The 17,035-nt window shown below is 39.2% G+C and overlaps 1 protein-coding gene across 7 annotated transcripts in view; it reads left to right on the top strand.

Annotated features, from left to right (window-relative positions):
• DLGAP1 (DLG associated protein 1) overlaps positions 1-17,035 on the top strand; it is a 430,969-nt gene that overhangs the window by 72,082 nt on the left and 341,852 nt on the right. For 5 of the 7 annotated variants that reach the window (XM_087755734.1, XM_087755706.1, XM_087755752.1 and 2 more), the window contains exon 2: positions 14,388-14,529. The exons of the other annotated variants lie outside the window; for them this stretch is intronic. The gene's annotated coding sequence lies outside the window, so the exon portion shown is untranslated. The remainder of the gene's footprint in view (positions 1-14,387; positions 14,530-17,035) is intronic. 7 annotated transcript variants of the gene reach the window in all.

Raw genomic sequence — 17,035 nt, 5'->3', positions numbered from 1 at the left:
CAGCTCAAATATAGCTGTGTGAAATTTTGGACCTAGTGAATCAATGACAAATTTCTAATTGATGAAATGCAACCCTTTTGTCACCCTCTTGTTTGCTCTGTGGTTTTCTGAAGCAAACATTTAAAGTGCCCAGTTACCTACACAGGTCACTCTTTCAAAGGAGAAACACATTATTCAGAGAAAAAAACTGAATAAAACTGACACTGTCTTTACTGACTTTGATATGAGCATGCTACTTATGTGAGAAACATGCCAACCATATAGATAGAGGCCTTTTTCTTCAAGAGTTTCTGAGCAGCTTAGGTATGTTTTGAAAACAAAGGTAATAGTTTATTAACTCTGTGTGATCTCATTTTTAAATGTAATGCTCTTGGCAGAAAGCCTTATTTCTGGCTTTTTGCTGTGATGAATAATGAAACTGATGAAAAGTTTTCCAATTTCTCTTCCCCATCACAACAGATTATTCACTCTCTCTAGAGTGTGCAGGCAGAATCTGGAAATAAACAGCAGAAGCTAGGCTACATTTTACTAGTGATGTTGTTCCAGCACATCTGGTTTATTTGCTTTTAAAACTTTCGGTAAAATTTTCTGCCGCTTAACGATGGAGATTGTTTTTGCGTTAAAATCTAGGGGTATTTTGGGCTACGTAGGGGAATACCTAAATTGAGTCTCTAGTTATGTAAATTAGTGGTGGTTTTGTGTTAAGCTTCTTGACTGTGTTTGCAAGGTAATGCTTGAATGCAGGCATCACCCAGCATTGTAAGTGATTTCTTAGGTAAAAACCATGGGTACTCTGTGTGTATAATGTAGCATATATTTTATTACATACACATTGCTCTCTGAATTACCGGTAACACTGGGATTCTGCAGTGATCATAGCTTCTCACCCTATTTTACATATTCTCTGATTACTTTGGGATTTCTTTTGTAGCCCAGCATATTTTTGGTGAATTACCACTGTGCATTGAATTACACAGAATATAGATTACAACTCTGAATACATTAAGTCAGAACTACTTTCTGTCATTTATCTTCCTTTCTTCTGTTTACTAAAAGGCACTGGAAATAGGATGCCTTAGGAATGAGGTTTGATGAGACTTGCACTTTCTGAGTTACAAAGCTAAAAATAAATACAGAAACATCCAACTACTAGTAAAATATGCATAACATTTAATTTAGTACTATAATTCTTTACTTATTACTTATTTTTATAGTGGGAGTTGAGAAGCTGTAGAAAGGTTCAATATTTTTGATCTTATATTAGAAATATATTTTAGTCCACTAATTTTATGAGATTGCATGTCTGTAGAGAAATACTAGTAGTTTTCCCAGAATAGAATGAGCCTGAGATTGTCTCTCCCTTAATGCTGGGACAAGTTATTGCACAGCTGGAACAGTGTCAGAAGGTCAAGACTAAGGAATGACAGCTATTGGGGTGCATTTATCTAGGTCATTTTCTATCATTCATCTGTCTGTCTACAGCTACGCACCAGGGAAGTTTTAATAATAGAAATAATGCTCTTTGGAATACTACTTCAATTAGGTTATGTTTATTCAAGCAGCTGATTACATTATCAGAATCATATTTAGAAGAGTTTAAAGGTACACAGGAAAATAGAGAGCTGTATAGAGGAGGCATTTATTTATAATAAACATTAAAAATCTGCTATAATTTGAATGTTTGTTCATGACAAACCTGACAATTAAAGTATTAAATGATACCCAAATAAACATATTTTCTGACTGTGAAAATCAACTTCTACAATATTTTTCCCTGGGAAAGAAAGTAGATTTTGTGAAAGAGACAGAAATTTGGTGTTGCTTTCTTGTGCAGGTTGTACCACTTCTTTAGGGCCATCACACTACCTTTACCTATCTGTTTTCTGATAACTGTTAGAAGACAAAGAAATGGCTCAGGATTTCATGCTCAGTATGTAGCAATGATACAGCAGTAAATGCCAAAGGCAACTAATGCTTTCTGCAATCATACTGCTGTGAAGTAACAATTTGCCAGGTTTTATTTATGTTTCTCAGAACCAAAAAAAGCTATAATGCCTCAGACTGTGGAGCTTTTCCCAGCAGTCCCTTACTCTCCCACAAGATGCATGAGATTATGCTAGCCCCAAACCACCCTCAAAATGAAGCACTTTTAAGCACATTTTAAGCACTTGCTTCAACACCTTCAACTCTTCCCACCAAAGAAACAAATGCTCTAGTAAATGCTCATTGGATCCAAAGCCAAGCAGTTCTGAGTATTTGGACAGAGGTATCACTATTGGCTAGTGTTATACTGTTACTGATAACTTCACTGCATTTCAAATTGGCTTTTGGCTAATTATGCCTTTGAGGTGGCTTTGCCTGCAGACTCTGGTTCGTGGTGTTGAGAAGTGCCACTCCAAAAGGCAGATTTTTGTGGTGGAGAAAAGTGCAGGGATTGTAAGAATTTTGAACAATGCATACTCAGCTAAAATCCATTTTAGGAACCTATAGGGCTTTACCCAGGCAATCAGAGGAGCTGCAGAACAGATTGCTTTTTTTAGTTTGCAAAACAATGAGCAGTTAAGATTATATTTTTTAATCATTTACCAGACATTAATGACCTTGAAAGACCTGGAAAAATAAATAAAGCAAAGTATGACTGGTGTTTCTAGATGTCTGCTTCATGAATTTCACTTTTCAGGAAGACAGGTGTTGCCAATTGAGAAGCTTGTACATGACAGGTACCATCCTCTCCAGTTCTTTGCTGAACATAAAAGTTTCCATACTGCGTGGGACCAGAGCTTGTCTTTCTCTTACTGTGACCAGCAGTGAAAGCTTACAGAACAAGTATAAGAAATGAGACATACCAGGACTGACCATCAAGGGTTAAGGAGCTTGCTTCTTTATTTAATAATGATCAGTGAGCTTACTCTCCATGAACTTGTCAGTCTCTTTTTGAATTCTTTATACTTTTGACTTCCTTAATGTCTCAAGAGAATGAGTTCCTCAATTTACATGCACAATCTGTGAAATATTTTTTTCTTTGGTTTATTTTAAACCTTCTGGCTGGTAATTTCATAAGACAGAACCAAACTTTTGTGTTATAGATGGAGATAATGGCTCTATAGCCACCTTTTATGAATTTCCAGTGGTATGTGGAGCTTTAAGGAGTATAAAAAAATAGTTTATAGTCTTTTGAAGATTACAGGTTTACAGATTGCTTCATGTGGGCATATATAGAAAAAAGTATATCATAGTAATTTATATCTTTTTTTTTTAAAAAAAAAGTCTGATATTGCAGAGAAAACATATTCCAGAAGATCATTCCATAGAAGATCCTTAGAATCTCAAATGTTTTCCTAACTTTGCTGGTGATTTGATGTTTTACCTTAGGTAAAGTATTTTATTTTTCTGTGCTACTGCTTCTTAACCCATCCATTGCATGCCGTGCCTTTATCAACTTTCAAAAAGCAGCATTTTATTATCAACTTTCAAAAAGCAGCATTTTATTGTATCTATTGACACAGAGTATATCAAAATGATCTTTTAGTTCACTCTTAGGTGTCTGCCAACACTGCAATAAAGATGGATTCCAAAACAACAGTATGGAAGCAATTAAACCACTCTTTCTTTCTGCCAAGCAGTTGTTGGGAAGGTTCTGCAAGGGTTTATGACACCCTGTGTGACAGCCTTCTCTTACAGTCAGAAGAGAGATATATAGCTTAGAAATCTATCTTAATTATGTCAGCCATAATTTGCTGATATCACTTGTAATTCTTGTCTATTTGCATCTTTCAGGAAAATTTCACCTTGAGTCTGCAAGATGACAATATGCAAATCCTGCATATTCTGTATAATCACAGCTCCCTGTTGCCTTCTCAGCTCCCTCTTCTGTTTTGTTACTTGTTTCACATGTTGAAACAGCTTTAATTGGTAATTTTTCAGTCCTGTGATCCACAAGCCTCAAAGGTGTGTCTACTAAGGAGCTTTCTAAGGTGACAAGGAAACATATATTCATATATATTATATAGCTCTGTCTGCATGTGACATTTTAAAAGATATTCAGACATAGCTTAAAATTTTTGAAGTGGTCTGCCCTGTAAAAAGCCGTTGAGAATGACATTTTCAGGTTGTAAAACTCGCTCTAGAACAGCATCTCACCTGCCTACTCATCATGGAAACATAGTGGGATGACTTGTACAACTGGAATGCTGCAAGAGATGGCTATAAACTCTTCAGAAGGGATAGGCAAGGAAGGAGAGGGAGTGGGGTAGTCTTTTGGGAGTGTTTTGACTGTAGAGGTTAATGATGGCAATGATAGGGTTGAGCGTTTATGGGTAAGAATCAGGGGGAAGGCCAGCAAGGCAGATATGATGGTGGGAGTCTGTTACAGACCACCCAACCAGGATGAAGAGGCAGACAAAATATTCTATAAGCAGCTGGGAGAAGTCTCACAATCACAGGCCCTTGTTCTCATGGGGGACTTCAACTTACCAGATGTCTGCTGGAAGTACAGTACAGCAGAGAGGAAACAGTCTAGGAGGTTCCTGGAGTGTGTGGAAGATAACTTCCTGGCACAGCAGGTGAGGGAGCCAACTAGGGAAGGCACCCCGCTGGACCTCTTGTTTGCAAACAGAGAAGGACTTGTGGGTCATGTGACAGTTGGAGGCCACCTTGGGCATAGTGATCATGAAATGATAGAGGTTTCAAGTCTTGGAGAAGTAAGGAGGGGGTCAGCAGAACTGCTGTCTTGGACTTCCAGAGGGCAGACTTTGGCCTGGTCAGGAGCCTGGTTGACAGAGTCCCTTGGAAGGCAGTCCTGAAGGGCAAAGGAGTCCAGGAAGGCTGGACATTCTTCAAGAAGGAAATCTTAAAGGTGCCAGGAGCAGGCCATCCCCAAGTGCAGAAAGATGAGCCATCGAGGAAGACCGACCTGGCTGAACAGAGAGCTTTGGCTGGAACTCAGGGGAAAAAAAGAAGGACATTGAGGTGCTGGAGCATGTCCAATGAAGGGCAACGAAGCTGGTGAAGGGTCCAGAGCACAAGTCTTATGAGGGAGCAGCTGAGGGAACTGAGGTTGTTTAGCCTGCAGAAAAGGAGGCTGAGGGGAGACCTTATCACTCTCTATAACTACCTGAAAGGAGGTTGTAGTGAGGTGGGGGTCGGTCTCCTCTGCCAAGTAACAAGTGATAGGTCAAGAGGAAACGGCCTCAAGTTGCGCCAGGGGAGGTTTAGATGTGATATTAGGAAAAATTTCTTCATGGAAAGGGTAGTGAGGCACTGGAACAGGCTGCCCAGGGAAGTGGTTGAGTCCCCATCCCTATAGATATTTAAAAGATGGTTAGACGTGGTGCTTAGGGACATGGTTTAGTGGTGGAGTTGGCAGTGCTAGGTTAACGGTTGGACTTGATGATCTTAAAGGTCTTTTCCAACCTATATGATTCTATGATTCTACCTCTTGGCTGACTGGGGAGAGTCATTTCTCTTCCCTAACTCAGCAGTGATCAGCCCCTGACTCTCGCTGTGGGGAAGAGAGCAATGACTATTTACCTGCTGTTATCTGCTCTGAGCAACTGGAGGGAGCAGGAGTGAAAGCATATTGGCTGCACCCCACTGTCTGTTGGGAGGAGGAGTGACGGAGAGCACAGGGTAAATTTTGTGCAGCACTGAAAAAGGGAAATACAACCAGCTTATCCCGGTTAACCGGAGTGGGCAGGGGGCGAAGAGCTGATGCACATGTAAAGGAGTTCTTGATCTGTGCCACTTTTAGGGGAGCTGCGGGTTGCTTCTGACCTGGAACAGGTTGTGAAGTAATTGTTCATATTTATGCTTATCCAGTGGCTTGTCCGATCTTAGTGGCTATTGATAGTTTCAAGTATTTGAGTTTGAGATGAAAAATGTGTTTGGGAATACGCAGTATCGGAAGAGGTCTGGAACCAGTTGATACTGGTTTTAGAACAGAGCAGACGCAGTCTGTACTGAGCTGGGATTGCAGCACTTGCAGACTTGTTACTATCCTGACAGATTCCAAAACAGATCCTTCACATTTGCAGGGCAAAAAGGGGACCATCTGAGAATAAGTGAAAGAAAAACATAATGTGTGAAAGAAAGAAAGAAGGAAAGAAATAGGATATTCTCCAGAATGCATATTTCATTTTAAAATCTATATTTAAAAGAGAGAGTTCTGTTAGCAATAACGAGTTGATCCATTTCCTTACTAGATGTTAACTTTAGCTAATTATTATCAGAACATGCATTCTTTCTTTAAATATTGGAAAGTTTATTTAAATTGTACTGCAAATCGCCATATAAATGGAGCTTTTCAGGGCACCCATCCACTACAGTCCTTAGACTAAAGTGACAGATTTGGTGTTAGGAAACAGCTATGCAGTGCTCTGTCTATTGAAGCACTTTGTAAGCGGTAGTATACTCTCATGAGATTTTAAAGGTGATCACAACAGAAAGTTTAAAATGTATATATATGATAGAATGAACCTTTACAGTAACAAATACATATATAATTTATTACCTAAAGAGCTTCTTTGTGGTTGGAGATCTCTGCAATTTTCAGTTTTGTTTTGAAAGCGAGATTGACATATTTTAGTTATAAGAGAACCTAAAGCAATCAAAGCTAGAGGACTGAACAGTGAAGCTTGTAGGTCCATCAGTTTACACAAGTATTGCCCTTTTCTACCCATATTCATAGTGACCCAAGTTTCAGACTGGATGTCAGGCTTATATCTCAGTTTATGTTTTTTCTCTAATATGGTTCAGTGTATTGGTATGATTTAAATATATTGGGGGGCTTAATAAAATAGTAACATCCATTTTTCTCAGTGTGGGAGTGCGAATTAATGGTTAAAGACAGCGACAATGAGCCACAATTCCCTGGTTCTATTCTGGGCTCTGAGCTGACTCACTGCATAATCTACTCAAGTCATTTAAATTCAGGTGAAATGGGCCCCACTAAACTGATGAGATAATGCATGTTTCAGCCTTTCTTCCTCAGCGGATTTTTCTGTACAATTCTTCCCCTCAGTCATGAACATAAACTTATTAATATGTTGTTGCATAAGATCATTGTAAAATGTGTTTAATAAACTTCTTTAGTAATTTTTAAATCCTTTATTGAAAGGTAATTTTTTTTTCTGTTAGAAGCAGGCAGGTAAATGTTATCCTAGTCTGTGGAAATATTTTTTCTAAAATGATTCTCTTCTACATCCAGATGAAATGACCTTTCAAAAAGCATTGACACCCATAATAGTTAATTGCCCATCAGTAGGGTTGATACCTGGAGGTATCATTGACCCATGCTCAGATCTCTACAGTGAACTAAATGATCCTTTGTGATACATGAGTCTGAAGTCAGGCCACTGAACATTTGCTCTCCACTGTAAAGAGTACCTCTGATGTATGAAAACTCAAGAGATCTTTACTTTCTTTTTAATTCCAGTATGTGGAGTGAGAATCAAAATACTGACCATTTTTGCCAAGTGAATTTGTTTTCCAGCAAACTGTAATGGAACTTAACATAGAACAACACATGCTTTCCCTTCCATTTCCTTCCAGAAACTGCATCCCGTATTACTGTCTTCTGCCTTTTTGGTTGCCTTGTTTGTTGCAGCAAATATTATTGTCTCTCAGGTTAGCATTCAAAATTTTAAAAATTGAGGTATTCAGAATTCATCCAGGATCTGTGAAGTTGCTGTGGTCTTTTTGACGGACATGTTGGATGACCTGTGAATTCTTTGCATCCGTATAGTCCTTCCACTGTCATAATCTGCAGCTGACTGAGGAGGATAAGAAATTATGGCTCAGAATGACTTCACATGACTACACATCCCAGCAGTGTGAATGGCAGCACCAAGCAGTGGTGATTCATTCCCTTGGCACTGAAATTGCCAGCATTCAGAGGAAAAGGATTACTTTTGAACAAAGAAATGCTTTATCCAACAGAGAGTACAGACATTATAGAGTTATTAATCAGGGCAGTCATCCTGAAAGTAGATTTAACTGCAGGATTTCATGTAGAGGGAAACTAGAATTACAGTAGGAAGCGATTGAGGACTCAAAGTGGTAGATAGAATTGCATATTTTAAGGGCTTCTTAAATTACACCTGGGGAAAGGTTAACTCTGTGGATGCTAATGATACGGTTCCTGTTTGTGCGGTTCAGTGTTTTCTTTGGATGGCATCTCCCCAGTACAGTAATTGCAGTTGGTTGTAAAACAGGAAAACAACCAGTTTAATTTGCTCTGTTTTCCACTTCAGTATCACAGCAGGCTGTTTCTTTGCTAAATCTTGTATGCGAAGCCAAGTCAATCTCATCATTAGTGAGATGGGAGACCTCAAAAGAAAACCCAGATGTGGCAGGTAACTATACTGGTGATTTTTGGCTGCTAGGAATCCTTCTTTGGAATCGCTACTGAAGCATGAGCTGGGAATTAAGGATTTTATAGCACTGGAGCAGCTATTGTCTTTATGAAACATAAAGTTGAGGTGCTCTTCTTCTATGGCCATTGCAAAGCAATTCAGATAATTTGGAACTCGCTGGCTCAGCTTCACTTCTTTTTGGAAAGTGCCTGAAGTAGTGCAAATCAAATTTCTACCTTGTCTTCTGGATATTGCTGTGGTTCAGCTGAGGACAAAGTAGTTTCACATAGATTCAAATGATTGTTTAGGTTAAAAGGGGCTTCTGGATCTCAAGGACAACTTCAAAGCTAGATCAGGTAGCTCAAGGCCTTGTCCCATTGAGTTTTTAATATCTCCAAAGGTGTAGGTTCCACGATCTCTCTGAGTAGCTCGCTCCAGGGTTTGGCCACTTTCATGGTGAAAGAAGTAGGTACTGTCAGTTGCTCTGTAAATGTTCCATGTAGAAGGGAGTTCAGTTGCCTTGCCCCAAATAAATTATATTTTGATATTGTCTCCTGGCTGCCAATGAAGTAACGTGTAAGTGCTAAGGCTTTAGTGACCTCCAGGTTAACAGTACCTCCACTGAAGTTGTTTGGAGTCCAGGTAGTCATCATGTATCTCTGTGGAGATTTTCAAATGTTCAGGACATTAACTGAGCCAGATAAGGCTTGCGTTCGGTGGAGTCCTATCATCAAGTGGGTCCGTAAGTTTTCGCTTCCCAGAATGGAAGGGGTGACTGTGTGTGTACTGAAAACAGGTCTTTATTCTGATAAAAGTTACAATAGAATAGGGGCAAGCAGATATAACAGAAATTCTGAAACGAGTTCTTGGAAGCTTAGATGTCTTGGTAGTGCAATTAAAGATTTCAGAGATGTACGTTTAGAAAAGACACCCTGAAACTCATTAGTATTTATCACAGTTTATGACATTGCAGATTACACCAACCTACATTTCTGGTAGTTCTTGAAAGGCATGAGTTTTCAGCATTTACTAATATCTTAGGTATTTCTTTATACCTGTAAAAAGTGTTGTGTAACGTAGTCATTTTGATTTGGTAGCACTTTTGGCACCTATTCTGCATAAGTATATGTGTCTGCACAAAGCAGGAAACAATAGGTAATCATGTGTTTTATATTTTCTTACACAACATCGCAAAATTTAATTCATTGAAGTCTTTAAGGACTTGTTTAGAATTTGTATAGGGTTGGATATTACATTAGTTTCTTCTTTCTGCTTCTTTAGATGTTGGAACTTGGGTAATGAAATTCTAACCTTACATAAATGGGCATGATTTCTGCCAAGTATCTGAAAGATGTGCACGTTCAAGAGAAAAATTGCTCCAAATGTGTCATGGTATTAATTTTTATTTAAAGACACAAATACTTCTGTCCTTAGTAATGTATATTATACTTGAACGCTTCCATTTAATTTTCACTGTAAAATCGTGTGTCAAACAGTCTGTAAATTCTTAGTCTACTAGTTTCAGCAAGTTAGGAGCTGATGTGTTATTTACAACCACAGCATTCATTGCTCAGGGAGACGTTTCTGCTTGGTCTTAATGGAACACTCTGTGATCAGTCCGTATTATCATGGAGCTCATCCTTTCTCGCATTGACTTATGAGATTATTCCTATGGATAGCTATTCTTTCTCTGGTGTTATAGTGGAGTTGACATCTTGGTAGTGCTACATTTAGTGAAACAAAGACTTGGGAAATAAGAAATAACTACAGTTCTAGAATATGCAGTTTCAAGTAGTCTTTTCTTCCCAGTGCACATATTCGTTAAAATGAGGTTGAATCTGTAGATATGCCTTAACTGCAAACTTCATAAACCATATTCTGCAAGATTTAAAAGGCAAGCTTTACTAATTTCAGCACCAAATTGTCACTTATCTGATTTCCTGATTGGCATTTTTCTACTAAACTCTTTTATCTCTAACGTACCTCATTCAGAATAGCTGTCTGTTTAAAACGTGTTCCAGGCCAGTCACTCATATTGCTGAGACTAAGGACAGCTTTTCCATTTTGTGGTACCTCCCATCTGTGATTATGGAATAATATGTGCTGTATCTTCAGCTTCTTGGGAGATACATGAGATTTCAGTAATCTCACTGTATTCTTCTGCTACATTTATGTGGACTCAAAAATGAGGTGCAGTCTGAAAGGAGTTAAGTACTGAGAAATTCCTTCTGGAATCAGCTGCTGTACAACCGCACCATTAAAACTAAAGTTGTTCTTCATTGCCTTGTTTTTAGTGAGTCTTATTCCTGAGAGCGTGCAGCATATTCCCTCTCCATAAATAATGATCGATTTAACTTACTGAGTAATGGAGAGATGAGAGCACCTTCCTGACCTTCCCACTGAGGCCTTTTATATAAACCTGCAGAAGGGAAACTCTCTTTGGTCATCAGAAGATGTATTAATGCCCAGTTGTACAAAGGGAAAGACAGCCTAAATCTCTATCTCAGTTTTTGCAGCAGTTTTAAGCAGTCCAATCCTTAGCTGACAGCTCGTTACTGCATGCTAATGGTGGCCCAGCTTCTAAGAGGATCTAGAAAATAATTCATGTGGAGGGAAATCTCATTGGTTACAATTTTACCAAGGAAAAATAAATGGTTGTTTTAACTATCAGCATTTCTGCACCTGGGTTTTCATCCTCACTTCCCTGGAAATTAGTTTGTCCATCTATTCATATATTTGCTTGCATCTGTGTGTGTGTGTCTATTGCTCTTACCAGTCTACCCTTCATTGGTGCTTCTTAGCTTCTGTTAAAAGCAACAAAACAAAATGAAATTTCATTTGATTTGCTGACATTTTATTCACAGCAGTTTCAAACTTATTTTGTTGATATGCTTTTGGGCAATTTCATGTCTGGAGAGAGGTAAGCAGAGGGCTAAAACATTTATGGATGCTTCAGTTCCTTCAGTATGGCAGTTATTTAGAACACATTTCAAATATCACATTTGTAAATAATTCTGGTTTGCCATATTTCCTATAAAATGTCAGATTCTTTATAACTGGTATCATTGAAACAGGATATGTGATCACAGTGCAGGTGCCTTAGTATTTATTATTCAATGTCTCGTCATTTTTACTGGACAACCAAAATGTATACTCTGGTGTTTTCAGTGAAAATATTTTATTTTTGAGGTCAGGAGCATTTTTACCATGTTCATCATAGACCTCTTTATCACTTTTTTATATAAATATATTGTCCATGTTTTACAATTTATCAGTTTGTTTATGAGGAAGAAAATAGTGTCCAGTTTGTAATAACGGAGATGCTTCTAAGTGAAGTCCACTGATATTGGAAGACATAGTGTTGGTTTGCTGAGAGATGGATGATCGTATTGTCCAACTTCTTATTCCCTCAGACAGTGGGTTCACATTATACATGTTCGTAAGTGTATTCATGACTTCATTATATTGTGTTTGCAAATAGGCAAATGTATCTGGGGATGTTAAGTGGAGACAAGCAGCTGAGGGACAGTGGCCCTCCGTTTGATATAGTGAAAAAAGTGGGGGAAGTGAAGCAGAGAGAGTGCTCCCTTGGGGAAAGAAAGGCCTTCAGGGTTTTTTTATGGAAATGACATTAGCATGAAAGCTAGCAGGAGACACTGATATTTAGAACAAATGTACTTTTGGGTTTCCCCCTTTTCTGAGGCAGAGAGGAGAATTAGGAAAAATCTTCCCATCTGGACTTTCTCTCGTATTGCCATATGAACATGAATTGTTCTCTTTTCTTAATTTTTTAACATTTTTTTTATTAAGTTCCTGTTCCCGTTTACGTTATTTCACACTTGTTTCCTCTTATATGAGCTATAATTACTCCTCCGTCATCAAAGCATAGTACTTTGAGTTGCTGGATGCCACTGCTTGATGTTTATCTCAACCTGTCTTTTCCTTTCTTTCATTACTCCAATGAGTGTTAATAATTTCTAAAAATGTGACAAGAATCTTAAATGTCTAAATTGTGCATTTGTTCCAAGGCATGTTGAATATGCCAGTTTGCAGATGACACCAAGTTGGGTGGAAGTGTCGATCTGCTGGAGGGTAGGAAGGCCCTACAGAGGGACCTGGACAGGCTGGATCGATGGGCCAGGGCCAACTGTATGAGGTTCAACAAGGCTCAGTGCTGGGTCCTGCACTTCGGTCACAACAACCCCATGCAATGCTACAGGCTGGGGGAGGAGTGGCTGGAGAGCTGCCTGGCTGAAAAGGACCTGGGGGTGTTGGTTGACAGCCACCTGAACATGAGCCAGCAGTGTGCCCAGGTGGCCAAGAGGGCCAATGGCATCCTGGCTTGTATCAGGAACAGCATGGCCAGCAGGACCAGGGAGGTGATAGTGCCCCCGTACTCTGCATTGGTGAGGCCGCACCTCGAGTACTGTGTTCAGTTTTGGGTCCCTGACTACAAGAAGGACATCGAGGTGCTGGAGCATGTCCAAAAAAGGGCAATGAAGCTGGTGAAGGGTCCAGAGCACAAGTCTTCTGAGGAGCAGCTGAGGGAGCTGGGGTTGTTTAGTCTGGAGAAGAGGAGGCTGAGGGGAGACCTTATTGCGCTCTACAACTACCTGAAAGGAGGTTGTAGTGAGGTGGGGGTCAGCGTCTTCTCCCTAGTAACGAGTGATAGGACGAGAGGAAATGGCCTCAAGCTGCGCCAGGGGAGGTTTAGGTTAGACATTAGGAAAAACTTCTTCACCGAAAGGGTGGTCAAGCATTGGAACAGGCTGGCCAGGGAAGTGGTTGAGTCTCCATCCCTGGAGATATTTAAAGAACGGATAGATGTGGTGCTCGAGGACATGGTATAGATGGACTTGGCAGTGCTGGGTTAACAGTTGGACTCGATGATCTTAAGGGTCCTTTCCAACCTTAACGTTTCTATGATTCTATGATTCTAAAAAAAAGTCAATTGACCACTGAAATGAGAGAGGGAGAAATGTATCCACTGTTTACCTGCTGTTGCTGTGGAGTGTGTGGTATCAGACAGAGGATATGAATTTTATTTGTTGTGTCATTATTTAAACAAGCGGTTATTGCAGAAACAACTATCCATCTTTATATGCAACTTTAGTTAATTAAATGCTTTGCAGTACCTGCTGGCTTTAGGAAGTTGAGTGGCTGGTGAGTCATAGTTATCTAATTTCACTGTTATTTTCTAAACCCAATTCTGTCTTATTTTGCTGTGTGTATTGAACTCAGTGTCTGGGCCCCTTCACTGATTCCATGTGATTCTTTCCATATTCAGCAACCTTGCTTTTCCTTTTCTTTCAGGAGCTTTTGAGAGTGACAGGTTATGCAATTATTAATTGCAAGTCCAAAGACTAGTATCTGCTCACTTTATTCAAATCCCAAAGATTGTTCCTAAGAGTTCAGGGTTTTCTTCACAGCTGTGCATGTTGTCTCCAATCCATTCTTTGTTATTAGTAATTTGTTTCAATGAAAGTTCCTTTTTAGCAAGTTGCTTGTTGGCAAAATGCTCACACTGGGAATGTTTCACCAGGGCTTCTCTCAGAGAAGTCTGGGAAGTTCCTAAAACAACTAAAAACTGTATCCAGCATGTTCTCCCACTTTCATGACCTTCTCTACCAATACTTGGCTGGATGAGTGGATCACTGTGCCCTGGCAGTTGTCTGCTCTGGCTTGGTCTTGGAAATCTCTGACTATCTCAGTGGCCCAGTAAGCAGAACTGGTTGTTATTTGGCAGCATGCTCCAGCAAATGCTGTATGTAGTAGAAGCAGTTGTGCAGAGATGGCAGATTCTTATTTCAGTCAGTTACTGCATATAATTCATTTTCACCTGCGTATCCTACTTTGGTAAGTATTCTGGAACATATTACTTCCTTTTAGCAAAATAATTCCAGATTACAGATAAATATATCTGTTAAAGAGGGGATTTTAGTAGTTTAAAGTGAAGTTCCATCAATCAAAACTCTTTTTTCCTCTTCAGCTGACTTTATATTTATTTGTACATATATTTTTTTTTTTCCTTGGCAGCCTAAAGCATCACAACGGTCATATTGTTCAGGATTTTAAAGAGCCATCATTTATCTTTGTGGATACAAGTAAACGGACAATGGTGTCCCAACCATCTGCTCAAGCTGCTTGAGAACAGTCTTCTGTGCAAATGGCATGAAAGGTAATTTAACCTCAGAAGGTGCCCACAGAGCTTCAGTTCTGTTTACCATTGTCTCTTTGCCAGTCTAAAAATAAATCATGCTGAACAAAAAAAATCTCTTCTTCTTTCCCAATTTAAAGAACAGATCATCACAGGAGCTAATTTCAGCTAATTTCACTAGCAAGGGGTTGTTTTTCCTTTCTAGTATTTTTTCAAGTAGCAAAGAGCTTTTCTGGGATAAATGGTAGCTGTCTTATAATTGTCTTTGTTGCTGTAGGAGGCTGTTGTTTTTCAGAGTACAAAATAGGATATAATCATAGAGTGGTACTCAGTGCTGGGTGATACACACTTTCAACATATGAAATGCAATTCTGCCACGACCCCTTTGTTATTTTGCTTTGCCAGCCCATGTGCTTTAATGAGGAAGGCACCTGTGTTAGTAAGCAAGAAGGTGTTTTTGCAGAGGGATATTCTGTCCTGAAAATGATGAGTGCTTTCTCTGGCTGTTTTTTTTCAAAGCCTCATTTGATAGTAGTTTTACTCTCTGGTCCCGGTGAAACTGTTAAAACACTTTTAAAGTCTTTTAAAATTTCACTGCCAGTAACAAAATCAGAATAGCAGTTGTAAAATGTGTATCTATATATATATAAAATAGCAAAAAGAGGGAAAAGGGGATTCCTTTCTAAATTTAAGTATGTATTTCAGGATAGAAAAGAAGGACCTGACATTCATCTCACTGTCACTGGTTTTACAATTCCTATTGGCTACAGTGGTTAATATCAGGACTAGCAAGAGTAGTCTTCAGGTGTTGTCCCACAGCTTTAACCTCTGTACTACCTTCTGTCATCTACTGTGCTAATTTCTTCAGTTCCCACCACTACAAATAAAGCAGTTTCTGGCTCCTTCATGCTCTCTTAGAATCATAGAATTGTTTAGGTTGGAAAAGACCTTTAAGATCAAGTCCAACCATTATCCTAGCACTGCCAAGTCTAAACAATATCCCTAAGCACCACATCTACCCATCTTTTAAATACCTCCAGGGATGGGGACTCAACCACTTCCCTGGCCAGCCTGTTCCAGTGCCTGACTACCCTTTCCATGAAGAAATTTTTCTTAATATCCAACCTAAACTTCTCCTGGCGCAGCTTAAGGCCGTTTCGTCTCGTCCTATCACTTGTTACTAGGGAGAAGAGACCAACGTCCACCTCGCTACAACCTTGTTTCAGGTAGTTGTAGGGAGCAATAAGGTCTCCCCTTAGCCTCCTCTTCTCCAGACTAAACAACCCCAGCTCCCTCAGCCACTCCTCATAAGACTTGTGCTCTGGACCCTTCACCAGCTTCGTTGCCCTTCTTTGGACACACTCCAGCACCCCAATGTCTTTCTCTTACTGTTTATACTTCATTCCTCCTGCTTTATGGTAGGTCAAACTAGTCCAAGATTTGAGACTGTTTACTTGCGAAGACTGGCGATCAGGTCAGATGTTGTCTCTGGGACACTGTGGCTGTGCAGTCATCTTGCATGCTGCTGTGGGAGGAGAAGTAGAAAATGTGTTTTCCTAGCCGCTTTGTCAGATAGCTTGTTCTGAGGGCACGTGGGAATATCAGCAGCAGAAAGAAGGTAAATATAATCTGTATTCAAGAAACAAACTTGGATTAAAGTAATAGTGAAGATAGTGTGTCGTGAGAAAAGACATACATCTTGTCTGAGCTGGTTTTGTTGCTGAACTAGCTACACTGGTTTAGTTAACCTAATAAAATGTGTCTTAATGTAATAAATGCATTCTGAACATAAAAATGGACCAAGTTCTTATATTTGATTGCAAAAGAGTATCCGGTCTTCATGGTGGCATAGCTTTTGCTCCAACTTAACAACATAAGCCTGATTCATATTTTTCTTGGACATTTTCACTTAGATTTTTTTTTTTTTTTAAAGCAGAAGAGGTGGAACATGACAGATTTGAAAATGTTTTATATAGCTTTCAACAAGAAGCAATTTATAGCAACTTGAAGTTACATAACTTCTAACTCCACTTTTTTCACGGCATGATTTAGATAGTTCTGGTGCTTTCACAATAATTCAAAGGAATATCAGTCAATCCATCTTATCTATTTTAAGCATTTCCAAGGAACCATCAGTGTAGTTTCTAGGTCCTAAATCTGAACACGAGTGACAGTTTGCCATAAACACGCATTTTGTGAGATATCAGAAAGGAAAATGTCTTTATTCATTTAAGAAATGAGGACTTCCTCAAATAAAGGGATCCCACAGTGTTGATTATTCTATTCCCTACACGATTAGTGTTAACTTGTGCAGGTACTTTAGGACAAACTGCATTTGTCACAGGAAGATGACAGGTTTCATCTCCAGCTTCAAGTAGATATGTAAGACCCCACAATTATCAGAAAGATAATATAGCATTACCTTTTAGCAATTGCATAGGCCTAGATATAGGACAAATGAACACAACAAAATTTTTCACAAAGAAACATTTAGGATAATCTAGGAGGGCATCTAGGAATTCATCCA

This window comes from Nipponia nippon, unplaced genomic scaffold (genome assembly GCF_047370975.1).
Source record: "Nipponia nippon isolate SJK-2023a ecotype South Korea unplaced genomic scaffold, ASM4737097v1 scaffold_1, whole genome shotgun sequence".
NCBI classification, from domain to species: Eukaryota; Metazoa; Chordata; class Aves; order Pelecaniformes; family Threskiornithidae; genus Nipponia; species Nipponia nippon.
This window is presented reverse-complemented; position numbering and strand designations above follow the sequence as displayed.